The sequence below is a fragment of the Acromyrmex echinatior genome, chromosome 13, assembly GCF_024713525.1.
Source record: "Acromyrmex echinatior isolate Ae372 chromosome 13, ASM2471352v2, whole genome shotgun sequence".
Classification (NCBI taxonomy): Eukaryota; Metazoa; Arthropoda; class Insecta; order Hymenoptera; family Formicidae; genus Acromyrmex; species Acromyrmex echinatior.
In genome coordinates this window covers 4477378-4492359 of record NC_141864.1, presented here as the reverse complement: position 1 = coordinate 4492359, position 14982 = coordinate 4477378, and the positions used below count along the sequence as shown (strand labels likewise).

At 32.6% G+C, this 14982-nt stretch overlaps 1 long non-coding RNA gene across 3 annotated transcripts in view; it reads left to right on the top strand.

Moving 5' to 3' along the window:
* LOC105150687 (uncharacterized) overlaps nt 1-14982 on the top strand; it is a 52502-nt gene that overhangs the window by 31083 nt on the left and 6437 nt on the right. For 2 of the 3 annotated variants that reach the window (XR_015547222.1, XR_015547220.1), the window contains one exon: nt 2595-3141. This is a non-coding gene — a long non-coding RNA (uncharacterized LOC105150687). Of the gene's footprint in view, nt 1-2594; nt 3142-3875; nt 4264-14982 lie in introns of those variants that run through there. The other variant, XR_015547221.1, reaches the window with a different exon arrangement.

The following is a 14982-nucleotide window of genomic DNA, read 5'->3' as shown; positions in this document are numbered from 1 at the left end:
CCGCGATAATAAGGGACGAGTAGTGACTAGTATCCTTGACCCTTACGTTCGCACCCAGAGAGAAAAGTTTCTTTGATTCGAAAAAATGTATCTTTACTATATACGGTTAAAAAAAAAAAATTTTCTTCGACTTGAATTTCATTAGTTTGATTTAAACATCATTTTTTAAGGATATATTATGATTAAATTTGGAAGTATGTTTAATATTTAGACTTTAAATAAACTATGTGCATATGAAAGTTGTGTGAATATACTGTGACTATATTTTTGTTTAATAACACATTTTAGTTTATTTATTTTATTTGTTATTATTTTTATTGTTAAAATTTTAAAAATGATTAAAAGATTTACATTTTTCTTTTATAGATACTTTAAATATTCAGAATAATTCATGCAATGTTTCATTGCGATTCACTGATTAGTTACAAAGATATAGAACAAAAATAAATATTTTGTTTATTTACTGGATAACTAGTTCATGCATCGCGCAATGTAACTCTATGTAAATTACCTTGAATGCATAATGTACTTATATTAAAAAATTGAGATTTTTATTATTTATTTTATAATACAATCCCATATATTTTTTTTAGAGCACAGATTAAAAAAAGATTAATATTTATTAAAATAACTTATGATCCAGATAGTCACCAAATTTGTCGTATTAGTTTTATACGTGATTCAGAATAATCTGCAATTTTTTCATAATTTTGTTATCATTTTGAAAATATGTATAAAACATCCTTAATACTAAATGAATTTTTTATTATTGTATCCAGGAGGAATAGAAAAATTTACGAAAAATACTTTTCTTTTTACTGACATCTTTTGGAACGGAAATCGACCCCTTTTTAAGATTCTTAATTAAATTTGTTTATACATACCTTAATTTATGCTGGAAAACAATGCTATGGTTTCCCTCCTTTTTTCTTTACAAGCGTCTGAAGAAATAAGATCCTAATTCTTTATACCTTCTTCGTTCTCCTTCTGAACAAATAAAGAATAAAATTTGCTTGTAAAAGTATGTCTCTGATAATCAGTTGTAGAAGAAAATTGTACAAAGGAAGTTGTAGATAGAAATCGTAGAAGGAAAAATTTTTCCGAGCGTGATATCCAGAACATCAGTATTCACAGGTCAATTCTCTATTCGGCGATTTCAGTTACGGCGATCTTTGACGTTCTTCCAAGAGAAATCGATCTCTCACATTATGCGATTTCTTTCATCGACGGAACTCGCCGGCGCGGCGCGGCGACGCTGGGAAGTTGCCTTAATTTAAAGTTTTATTTACCATTTAAACTTTCTAATAAGACGCCTTACCGACGGCACCAATCGCCCATAAGAATGCGACATCGGATTCCGGATTTCCCGTACCCTCCTAAGCCACCCATTATGATCCCATACCATTCTTCGTTTCGCGAACGTACGTTTCAAATCAGATTTATAACTGCAAAAGTTAGACGTCGTATTCACGAGTTCTTGCCTGTCTCTTTACGAGCCGATACGTAAGCACATCTTTGCGTACACGCGAATCTTGATCTTCGTTTGTCTTGACAGAGTCAGCTGATCTGATAAAAGTCTTTAATTGTGATAAATAAAAGTCTTAATTTTATTTAATACAGGTCGCGATATCTTATTAAGATTTCAATACTTGTTCGTTAAATCGATAGCGAAGCTTTTGACATGATTGAATCGATAGAATCAAATATTAAAATGGAGAAAAAAGAGACGAGAGAGAGAGAGAGAGAGAGAGAGAGAGAGAGAGAGAGAGAGAGAAAGAGAGAAAAAGAGAGGGGGGAGGGAAAGGAGAGAGATAAATTAAATATATTAAGAAGATTAATAACTACTTAATTACTTATGATGTTATGAGTTGGGCAATAATTCCGGTTTTTTATTTATAACGGAAGATGTTTTCTTTAAATAGAATGTAACTGTAGTTAAGAATGTATTGTAGCGATCCATTATTGTCTTTCTGACAGCTTCATAATTCCTCATTCAACTTTCTGTTTCTTTCTGTCCAAGACGTACTGAGCGTGGTATGTCTTGGATAAAAAAAATCTCTGGAATGAAATCTCACAAACCATTTTTGTCACACGTGTTCTTTCATGCAGCATCTTTGCTACATACCTTTTTACAGATGTGTTACATTTTTGCCTCTTTTAAGATAAAAAAAGTATACAATACGTTTAAAATTATCATTTGCATTACCTATACTTATCTAAATGACGCCAAGCGTACAAAATACAACCAATTTTCACAGTTTTTTAAATATATTTTGAAATATCACTTTGGAAATGCATGTCAATGATTATGCACTTCCAAAATTTGGACTGAAAGCATTTCGTGATATAAAAAGACCTGAGAGAATCTAAAACCCTTTATCAACAAAAAGCGCACGGAATTATTGGCTAACTTAATAACTTATATAGGAGATATGTTATTTATTAGAAGTTTATTTACGAATCGTTAGCAATTTTCTTTTTCCTTCTTATCGTACTTTTATGAAATATTTTCAGAGGATTGCTTTCCATCAATGCAATAAGTACTTATTCTATTTTACTGTACCAGTTATCTCTTATCTGTTTTCGTTTTCCAGAAAAATGCCAGCGCATCAAGAGTTTCCAGATTACAGGCGATTGAAGATGAACGGTGGTCTTTCCGCGAATCAAATGTTGCAAGGGTAGAAATAGATAACAAATCAAACTTCATTCTTCGTTTAACCTCATGCGAACTTTAACAGAATTTCAATTTCAGCATTAATTATCAAAATACTGTTCGAAAGTTACAAACTATAATAAATGATAAATTGATATAACTCTGCAGAATTTTTATCTCAGATCTAGCAATCTCGCGCTTTTTAACATTTCTCATCAGAACTTACGAATTTCCTTTGTATTCACGGAATGAGTATATACTTGGAAGCTGCAGACTCAATCGTTAAAGTATCAATAGAAGTACACGTGACTCGATTGTATAATCAAACACACAGTGAGAGATACTTTATAGAAGGAAGTTTCTTGGGAAAAAATGCATGATTGCATCTCAGTAGCATTTCGCTGTTCTGAAAAGACGACGTCAAGCGTAGGCGATGCATCAGCTATGGCATCAGCAATGATATCACTGCCAATTCACGCTTCGGTGACGTAAGTTTTCATTCTTATATCATCGTCATATTTGCGATGTTCTTTTGAGCGTAAATTACTTCAGTGTTCCGCTAGACAAATAAATTGTTTATTTTTTCGAATTATGTTGATATTTTAAAATAATCGGATTATTATTTTACTATTAAATTTAATATTATCGAAACAACATTATTCGCGAAATAAAGTGTTATATTGATGAAAATTTAATATAATGAACATCTAAATTATATTAATTTATTAAATCTAATAATCAAAAAGTAAATAATATTTCTAAGATTATATTATTGTTTTCTATGTGGCTTACATCTTATATCTGTCGAGGCGATATTACTTTAGGCAAGATGATATCGATATCCGTTAAGGCTACATTCCAAAATATCCTCTCTGAGGAAAATTTTACTTGATATAATATAGTATACGTTACTTTCTAAAACTTTTAGAGTGGATCTTACTAAGAAGAATGAAATCTCACTTTTAAAGATTGAAAATTGAGCAACTCTTTTTCAAAATTAGCTTTTCACTTTTTAAAATGAAGCTCCATTCCAAAGAATTTAGAGAGTGTATTATATTTTTCTAGTAAAGCTTTCCTCGGAGAGGACATTTTGGAATGTAATCTTGGTATATAAATCGGATGCGTACGTTGCCTCAAGGATTCGTGAATTAAACGCGAGAAAGATCGCTGTATAGATCTCGCAATCGGTTTCCCGCCGAAGTAGACGGCATGTTAATTACAGATTCCTGATCGAGGGAGCTTTATCTGAGCCCCGATGGAAGGTGATTTAATTAATGACGACTCTTTGTGCGATCCGATCGAGAAATCCGCGATTGCAGGCGATTTACCGGCACATCGAGGTTCATTCCATCCACGGAATTCGGCCAAATCATTGCGTTTGTAACACATTATTTGCAACTGTTACTGGTCGTCGATATGCGAATGGCATGTTTGTCGTATATTTTGGAAATCCTTCTAATGCCAGTATAAAAAAAAGCGATTATATTTTTTGTTATAACAAATACCTTTAGAGAAAAACTATTTATAATATGTAATTTAATATACATATGTAATTTAAGGACGTTTTATTCATATTTTCAAAACGATAATAAAATTATGAAAAAATTAAAGATTATTCTAAATCACGTTTAAAAATAATACAAATTTGGTGACGGTTTATTATTTGGATCATAAATTATTTTAATAAATAGTAGTATTTTTTAAATCTGTGCTCTAATAAAAATATAAGGACATTGGGAGGACGCCATACTTAAGCTTTTATTCTTGAATAACTTCTTAATGTTAACGAACGAAAAAAATATTATTTATATTCTAGCAATCTTTCTTTATTCATATAAATCAATAAATTAAACTTTTGATATTCCGTATTATTAAAAAAAATTGATACGTCTTACCCTGCAAAAGTGGCATCTTCTTTATGTATACGGGTAAGATGCCACATCTTATGGGAGAAGATGTCACAAACGATTAAATAATGTGATGCAATATAAACTTGCATATTTTACTTATTTATAGCCTATAATTAAGGGTTTAAGTTATAAGAACACATAAAAGACATGATAAAACATAAATTGATGAAATATGAAAGAGAATAATTTAGGAAGTAAGTTGGACATACTTTTATTCGTTTAAATAGCATTTTATTAACTTAAAATATTTTGAATTATATAAAGCATCCAAAATTTTAATTCATAAAATCGTTTTAATGACGGCTTCAAGCAGGAAAAATTGTGTTTTGTATTTACTGTCATCTTATTCCCAAGTGTAAAAGGAATATTCAATTGCAACTTTTACGCATAGGAATATTACAAATTATTTTAGGAATATTACAAATTATATCATCCACATGACCTCCAGGGAACACTGATTAAAACCGTATATCATTCGCCCGGTTTTATAGTAAGCATCGAAATACAGACCTTAGCTATTAATATATCAAATATTACAAAGAGCATGTTTCACGATCTTTCCATATTTCATATAATCTTTACGAATCGACTTTGGCATGAACATGTTTATTTCTGCCGATAACTGTGCAACTGTTTATCACACGCTTTTATAATTAGTATAGCCACATGTTTTATAAAAAAATTATAAACAAATTGGCGTCTTCCTTCTTTCGGTATCTTCCCTCGAATTATCTTATGGAAATGTATTAGGTGTTGGAATTAATTCGTAGCGTTTTACAAGTGATGGGAAGTACTTTCATTAATGTATTTTTTAATGCTCATGTGAAATAAATAACATTCTTTCATTAAAAAACGCTACGAATTAATTCCAACACCTAATATTATAAAATAAATGATAAAATTCTCAATTTTTTAATATAAATACATTATGCATTCAAGATAATTTACATAAAGTTACATGAACTAGTTGTCCAGTAAATAAACAAAGTATTTGTTCTATATCTCCGTAACTAATCAATAAGTCGCAATGACACATTGCATAAAATATTTTGGATATTTAAAGTATTTATAAAATATTTATAAAAGAAAAATGTAAACTTGTTAATCATTTTTAAAATTTTCATTTTTATCAATAAAAATAACAATGAATAAAATAAATAAACTACAAAAATGTGTTATTAAACAAAAATATAATCTTATTCACACAACTTTCGTATGTATACATTAGGTGTTGGAATTAATTCGTAGCGTTTTACAAGTGATGGGAAGTACTTTCATTAATGTATTTTTTAATGCTCATGTGAAATAAATAACATTCTTTCATTAAAAACGCTACGAATTAATTCCAACACCTAATAGTTTATTTGAAGTGTAAATATTAAATATGCTTTCAAATTTAATTTTCTTTGCAGGAACTGTTATACATTTTTAATCAATATTCTATAATATAATTTTTAATTTTTAATTTTTAATTTTTTACTGAATCTTTTTGTTATTTATATTTATTTTTATTTGTAAAAGAGAGAAGAAAGAGAGGAAGAAAGATCGAAGGGGATATATAAGCTTCTTAAAAAAAAAAAAAAATCGTATAATTTCTGCTCAAGTAGCTTTTTCTTCTAAGTTGCATGAAAAATATAATAATGCCGAATGCAAATCCGACTCAGTTTTCATCCGTCTCCGCGTCTACCTCGTAATGTGTTCCATGCTCTCTTTCGTGCCCTTTCGATCTAACGCCGAAAACGGATCGCGTCCCAGCGGTAGAATTTGAGCCGAAGTCGCGGGCTTTATATCGGCTCATCTGCACGTTACGCGCTCCAGGACCGCGGCGGGGGCATTAGGGGATCATTTATCTTACTTACGCGATAGACGATGAGTCTGACCCATTACGCGGTCACCAGGGATCGAAATTTCTCCTCTCTAGCAGCGATGCACAGCCATTGCCGCCGCCTCCTTCTGGCTCCGAAATGGGTCTCGTCGGAATCAATATTCATTAGATATAAGGAGCGTTACGCGCAAGAGTTCTTGCACGTATAGATAATATTTAGCAACGCTGATTGACTGATCGCATGCTGAAACTACTTAATCACGGGATACCCTGTACGGTATACATACTTGAACCCGTAATCGAAATGATTTAAGACTTCAATCGTTAAGTTCGCTCGCGATCAATTTTCTCTTCTACATCGCGAGAAAAATAATTATACAGAGAAAATAATTAACGTAGACAAATAATTGAGACTCTAGAAAGATTATGAAGTAATTCTTAAAGTACAACTCCATTCTATTTAAATGTGTTGTTTCTTCGTCAAAATTTTATGAACATAGTTTGGGTTGTGTATGTCCCTTTAGAAGAGAAAGGATTAATGTGCGGAATTTTTTATTCCTCAGAAAAAAATTTATCAAATTTTTAAAATTTTTCTTTTTATACTTTTTATCGTATAAGAGTATAAAATATTTCAGGAGGTATGAAAAAATCACGAAAATGTAGCAAAAATGCCGCGAATCTACGTGATACATAACTCACAGTCTTGTTAAGCCATAGTTTTTAGTCTTGTTAAGCCATATAATCATCCGATTAAAATGTTATAAATAATGATTAAAAATATGTTTTTGTTTTTATTCAAAACGTAAATATAATTAAAAATAAATCGTGAAAAAAAAGTTAAAATATAAATTAATTTATGAACTTTTTTCTTTAGATTATATTAAGTTATAGGAAGTTCGTAGAGTTACGAACTTCAAAATTCAAGCAGCTATAATTTCGTTAAAAATAAACAAAATTTAAATTTAAAAAAAGAATCCTAAAGTTTAAAATCTCTACTTTCGAAAGGTCACTATATTTTTTCATTTCTGTGAGTTTAGTAATTTTGACATATAGAAAACTACGAGCTAGACAAAAATTTTTCTTCTTATTTTGTGTGGTTTTTCACTTGTGTTCAAAATAAATTTTAAAAAATTTTCGACTTCTTGTGAAAAAGCTTAAAGTTTTCCCTACAAAATTTCATTTTTTAAAAATGTTCCTAAGATTTTCTGTCACTGAGTTATCGCTGATTAAATAAAAGGAGCACTTTGACTTTGATTGTTCATAACTACGTTAAAAATCATCACGCGCGTATACCGCAATTAAAAAACAGAGTCCAAAAGCTGAAACTTCACTTTATCGAATGGTACAATTGTCAATTTTTTTTTTAAAACGTTGACATGATACAAATGAAGTTACGAACTTTTGTTCTGACCCGGATAAAATATAAAATCGTTAACAGCTTTTTGAAAGGGAAATCGATCTCAGTTGATTAGCGAATATCGTTTTACGGTGCACTAGTTACGTCGATTGTGAAAATAATGCAATTATAATGAACGTTAAATGAAGCTATAGGCGCGTGGGTTCTTTGAAATGGAATCGCTGATCAACGTCAAAACAAATTCATTAATTTTCTTTATAAATGCCAATAAACGTTGTGCGCGAAAGAAGGAAAAAACTGGGCGGCACGGCTCTTTATTATCTTCGTGGTATTCTCATCTCTATAATTTCCCTGGATCGGAATGCTTTCTCGGAAAGAAGCGCCTCTGCGAATATCGACCGATCGATACTCATTAAAGGCGAATCCCGATAAGCCCGTTCATTCGTTATATTTAGCGGAGTCACTTGACCGTTTCTACCATCGCCCGCACGTACTTTCGGAAGCATTCGCACATTATTGGAAACAACGTCGCTAATTAGAATTGTCGAGTTTGATGGTAGCGACTGCAATTAAGTGAAAATCTGCCAGAGACAGATTAACTTTTCTATTTTTTTTATCGAGAAATATTCACAATCGTATTCCTCTCCTCTTTCGATAGAACTTAATATATTTGCACAGAGAAAATGAGATAGAAAAAGAAAATTTATTAATTTTTTGTTGTAGTTAAAGTCGAAGAATTATACAGCAGAAAATTGGTTGAATTAATCTAAAATACGTATATAATAGTCAGATCGTTTGATAAAATACGAACGATTTGTAATTTTGGTTAAAATAGTTTAGAGAAAATTGCATATATTACATTTGATGAAATCCAATGAAAATAACAAAACTTTTGATTGAAATATCATTATTTAATTATGATAACCAGAAATTCTATTTAGTTCTACTAAAGTACTTTAATCATACTTGTCAGTAATCTAACGGTATGTTCTCTTTTTCTCTCGTAATAACCAGAGATACTTTGATTTATTTCTACGTACTAATAAAACTAATCGATATTACATATCTAAATGTTTTGATATTACGTATATATTTAATTGTAATAATCAGACATTCTGTTTACTTCCATCAAAATTTGCTTAACTAAATACATTTTATTAATTTAACTATGATTGTTTTTTCCGTATATGTTATAAACTAAAATTTGTCACACATTGAAAAAAATTTCTGATTGAAATTTCTGGACGAATCAGAATTTTCTGGTTTTTATTAAAATTCTGGTTGAAGTAACTGGAATTCTAGTTGATACAATATTTCCAATAAAATTTACTAGAATTCTTATTTTTATTAGAATAATTATATTATAATCAGAATTCTATTATAGTTATCTCAACTAGAATTTTAGTAAATTTAACACAATTAACTTAAAAAAGTTCATTTTTTAATACGCGAAATATAAATATTTTGGATTTCTAATATTTGTTTTATAATAGTAGACAGTACAAAGTTTTTACTGATATAGTTCGTTTACTTTAAACATAATAAATAATACTTAATAAATTAAGTTTTTAATAGGTGCGGCATATATACCGGAGTTACCCTATATAATTCAACCAGAATATTTATTCAATGCACATGTAATTTTTCTTGCTTATTATAAATAAACCCAATATACCTAATTATATCTTGTACAGACTATAGCATCATATATACATGTGCACTTGAAACAGTTTGTATTTAATTGTGTGCCTGTCCCGATAATCACAGTTAGACGGTGGTATTAACTGATCGTATTGGCTATCAGGTAAACGGAATGCAATAGTCCTATCACGGAATCGATATGATATGCGATATCCTGATGCTTGTTTAGTAATAAGTTATCGTTACCATATACAAATCAGATGATGCCTTCTGATATTCTCGTGTTTGCCTATAACTTACTTCATATAACAATTGCATAATGAAATGTTATCTTAACTCAATTTAACAAGGGCGCCGATTTTTATTAAAATTATTTATCATGTAGATATTCTTTACGCAAATGCAACATTTCAATGTTGCATTTAACTGAATTATAACATTGTGCTGACCCATATTTCTTATATTCTTATGTTTATATTTTTTCTACAAAAAGAATTTGGATTTTTATTTCGCCATAAATATTAGTTTAAATAAATGACAGAAGGTGTAAGGGATGGATTTAAGAGCCTAGAGCTTGTATACGTTTTATATTTCATAAATCCTATCGAAATGACAAACCGATAATCGGTTGCTCCTTATTTCTTCGGTGCGGTGCGATTGAAATTTATTTATCGTTTCTCGACGCGAGCGTGTGCCTTTTCCCTCGTATAAATCTTTGGACCTCGGACTCCATCGGACGAGACGACGGTGTGTATCGGGGTTTAACGTCCGAGATATCGGTGGGAACGAGGGTGCGAGCACCGGAGAGAGAAACGCCGAAATAAGAGACACCCTCGAATCGCCGTGTAAACGGAATTTGTACCACCTGGCTCGTATAAGTTATAACACGAGATTTGTCGGTGACCGTAAATGACTCCCGAAAGGTGTACATCGCCGAAGAAAGGCGTATCTACGTGCGTTTGATATATATCGGATTCTACTACTATACTTCGGCGATTCCATTTAAAACTCTTATCACTCTGCCCTGTTCGGAAGTTATACAGCAGAAATAATAGGCTTTCATCTGTTATTTCTGCTGTACAACCTTCGATCGATATCGTTATACAAACAACGAAATCGACGGTTGTGCACTTTTATGTAAAAATAGAAGATTTTTATAATTGGCAGAAAAAAAATGTCAAAGCAGTGATATAAATTAATGAATAATCGTTTCATGTATATAACATATAGGTACGTTAGAAAATATATCATGTTTTTCCTTCATACCGTACAACTTTTCTTTGAAAATATTTAACATAAAAATAAGAAATTATGTAGAAATTATGTATACTATTTCACGCAATAATGAGTGTGAATGATAATATCAAATAAATCTTTGTGGTACAAAAAAAACACACACAATTGATATCGAATGGTAACATTCAATACTTAAATCCTTTTAGTAACAATAAAAATTACGCATGTTTTATTACGTCATTAAAACGTAGGAAATATTATTAACGAGAATCATTAATGGATCTTTAAAGAGGGATGATTTAAATATATTTGAGTACTAAAAATAAAAAAGAAAAAAGAATATCTCAACTTTAAAAAAGAATTGAATCTTTGCAGCCTATAATTTTTCCTGTATTTATAATTTTATCATGTTTTTTATATATTTTTCTCACTACTATTGCAAATTTAATAGAAATAATAGCCACAAATTTTATTGTTTCCTGCCGCTAGTAATAATATTAATTAGCGTTTTTATAAAACAAAATTCTTTCCTCCCCATTTTACTTACTTTATTGAAAAATTCCGATATATGTCGTCATCGCAGATAGGAATACTTTTGCGATATATCTCGAATTGCACACCCAATAAAAATAGATATATAAATTCTTTTATATACATATATACATATATGATATATATATATGATATATAACTAGATATAAGTGTTATCAGTTTGATATATGGACAAACCAGTTATTATCAGTAAAAAATCTATTGTAACTACAACGTCCACAATCGATCTATTTATAATATGATTGAATCAGTTTCCACCATGAATCGCGGTTATTATATTGGTGGTATTTGGTGCCAGGATCTAAAAGCTTTAAAAAGCTCATATTATATTTCCCGTGGCGTAGATCGTATCACGTGATACGCGCGGAATGATCTCGTGTGAATTTCCGTCCGTAATAAAAGATCGCCGAATTTTCGCGTGTAAAGATCGGTCGGCGTTCTCTCCTGGCCAGCCTTAATTTCTTTCCATGCTATCCACCTCCCTTTTTTCCCTCCCTTCTTCGATATGCACGAATCTATTTCCTGTTCAGTCGCGTGCAGGAAATCGAATATGCATCGCGATCGGTACGAACACTCGGCGTCTCGTCGCGCGATCTCTTTGTTAGATAATTTCCCTTCTCTCGCCGTCCTTTTTTTCTTCTCTCACCTGCCAATCGATTCCTGATGAAGTGCGCTGATAGGGCCGATCACTCTTATCGCACCCTTAACCCTCGCAGCCGAGATTATCCAGCATTCTGATTGTGGGCTTTTCTGCTCGTCAGCTTTCTTGTTTTTCCACGAGGAGAACTTTCTATTTTCATTCTCTCCACTTCTCTCTTTCAATAAGTATGTGCAAAAACTGTTAAAAAGGCACAAAAACCTATGCGGCTCGTATAAGTTCTAATTAATATATTTTATAATATCGTTCTTACTACATTATTGTTATAATTAAAAGACTAGGAATATAAAATGTGAGTACCGTAAGATAAATAATGACAGATAAAATTAAAAAATCGTTTATAAAATAAAAAGTTATTATTTTGAAAGAAATCAAATGTATTCTTCTTCATAGGTTACATTTAAACTATAATTTTTTTAGAATAAATATAGAAAATGAATATAAAAGGTAACTTTGTTTGTAAAAATCCAATTTTTCGTTTCTGCATTAAAATCATTTTTTATATTTTATAATATATTATAATAATTTGTATAAAGCCGAACAATTTTCTTTCGTGTTTCTCGTTTCTCCATTATCTCTTATATTTTCTCATATGATATACTAATTGTCTGTAACATAGCTAAACGTTTTGCAATTATCATTGCATTCGATCTTGTTGAAATTGCGCCCGCACCAAAGGGCCATCGTCAGCCATTGATGCTCGCAAAGGAGGGAGGAACAGAGTGTGTCTGTGTGCGTGTGAGAGAGAGAGAGAGAGAGAGAGAGAGAGAGAGAGAGAGAGAGAGAGAGAGAGAGAGAGAATGGAGTACTCGGGGAGTAAAGGCTTAAACAGCGGAACTTCAATTAGACGTTGTTGTCGATGCTATAATCGGATTCCCTGTCGTCAATTTAGTCGATGATGACAACGATTTAGGTCTCGCGGAACGTCCACGCGAGTTTCCGCTCGGTGATCAAAGCCATCCGCGAACGGATCTTCGTCGCATTTCGTATGGTCGACTAAACATCTTCGGACACGCATTGGGGTGCGTAACGAGCCGCGGGATTCGATCGTTTCTTGTAGAATATCGGCAATTGCGCGTTCGTTGGCGTCAGGCGAGCGAGAATAAATCGGCCGTAGGTATTTTTGGGCGTAATTCGATCTCGAAATATGAAAATTTCAGAAATCCGAATCTTCCTCTCCGGACTTTCCACTTATTACCTTTCGTGACATTGAACATGCGCCGCGCGTTTTCGGATTGCACGAAACTGTGAGGCTCTCAGATCCCCAACAAATCCTTTTTCCATGTACGAAATACCAGATTTTCCAACGTACAACTATATTTCGTGGAATATGCGGGGGCCGCCAGATTTTCTCCGACTTTTTTCTCCCCAAATCCCTCGTTCTCGATGTTCCTTTTTACCAAAAAGACAAAAGAAATCTCGGCTTAGAAGGATTGTCCCGAAGAATTAAATTAATTACAAGATTACGTCGAATTAATGTTCCTCTCGCGAAGATGAAAATCCATTTGATAGTTTTACATCACCTTTCTTATATCTCGTTAGGTTGTTAATATGTGCGTTAAATAATTACTATAATTTTATAACTTTCATGTAAAAAGGAAGTTTACCAAGAAATGCTCTTTCCCTCGCTTTCCACAACTTTTCTCTTTTCTCATGAAATTTCACCGAGATAAGAAGCCATGCGCGAATTTTCCTCGAGTTCACAATTCCTTAGCCAGTGTTAGAGGATGAAAGGACGTGTCGGAGGATGAAAAGTTTGGGAATGCTTGATGCGGCGTATGACAGACACGCACGCATGAAGTGTCGCGTAAAAATGTGTGCACGCGTGACGCGAGGAAATATTTTTCCGGCGATCTCGCCGCACGCTGGAGAGATTTCTGACCCGGTTCTGAATAGTTTGTTCCTACTTTTGATATGCAAATGGGCGTCGTTGTTCACGACGTCGCCGTACTGCTTTACCGCTGAATTTTAAGCTCGCCTACCCGATGTCACGCAGCCTCCAGCGCGCTACCTTCTTACCGGAAGTTCAGCGTCCTGCCGTTCCATTTAGAAAAGAAGCAGCGAGCTTACGTGATTCTCACCTCGACCTCTCTGCAAATTCACGTAGTTTGCATTACGCGGTATACTGCTGATTTAATTTGGAGTTTTATAACTAGTCGTGATTTAATCCTTTCATCGGAGTTCATTTAAATTAAACTGATGCGTTTTATTTAATCTTCCGTAAATAAGAATTTTATACCCTCGTAAAGTTTTAAATAACTCAATTAATTTTTATTAACCAAATAAAATACGTTGTTTAACTTTTAAAGGTAAGTAATTAGAAACGATACCGAAAGATATTCGAAACTGAACTAATAACGATTTTAATTTATCTGAGAGAACCCATAAGTTATAAAATAGATTGCACAGAAATTACGCAGATAGAGAACTTTGTATGTATTATTTCGAGATGCAAATGTTTCCTATCTTCTATTAAATAAATTTATTTATTTTATCTTTTTTTTTCCTGTTATTACTCTCTTCTCGCTCTTCAATGTCTACATTCTTGCACGTCTACGTTTGTTCGTGAAAAAGTGACAGATAAAAATATCTCCTTGGAAATCATCGAGATAGCTACCCACCGAAATTATAATCCACGTAGATATTCTGTCGTCTCTACGGAAAGAAGAAGAAGAAAAAAAAGATTGTCCGTGGTGTCAATAACCAATTTCTCTGCGGAGATCTTAGTGCGAAGGTGGTGTCAGTGGTAACAGGACGAGTCGGGTCAGACAAGACAGGTCTCGCTCTAACGAAGTGAATTTCTGTCGTTTTATCGAGGATTTTGCTCAGTTCATTTGATTCGTTTGATTTCGTCGGTCGGCATTCGCCGGAGTCGAAAGTGGAGCGTACGTGTAAACGACTGGAAGCTCAGGGTGGGAGACGGGGGTGTTTGAAGCGCCCAACGTCCTTTGCGCATCGCTCAAAGAGACTTCCATTCGCTCCGTTGGTATGCGGTACCGCGCGCGCACTTTCCCAGATAGTTTCGGTAAGGCAAACAACAAAGGGTGAATGTCAAAAGGAACGCCGAAAACCTTTATTTCCAGTCACGGCTGTCGATTAATCCGTCGCTAATAGAGCCGAATTTGTACGGCTCGCTTTTGATGAACGACG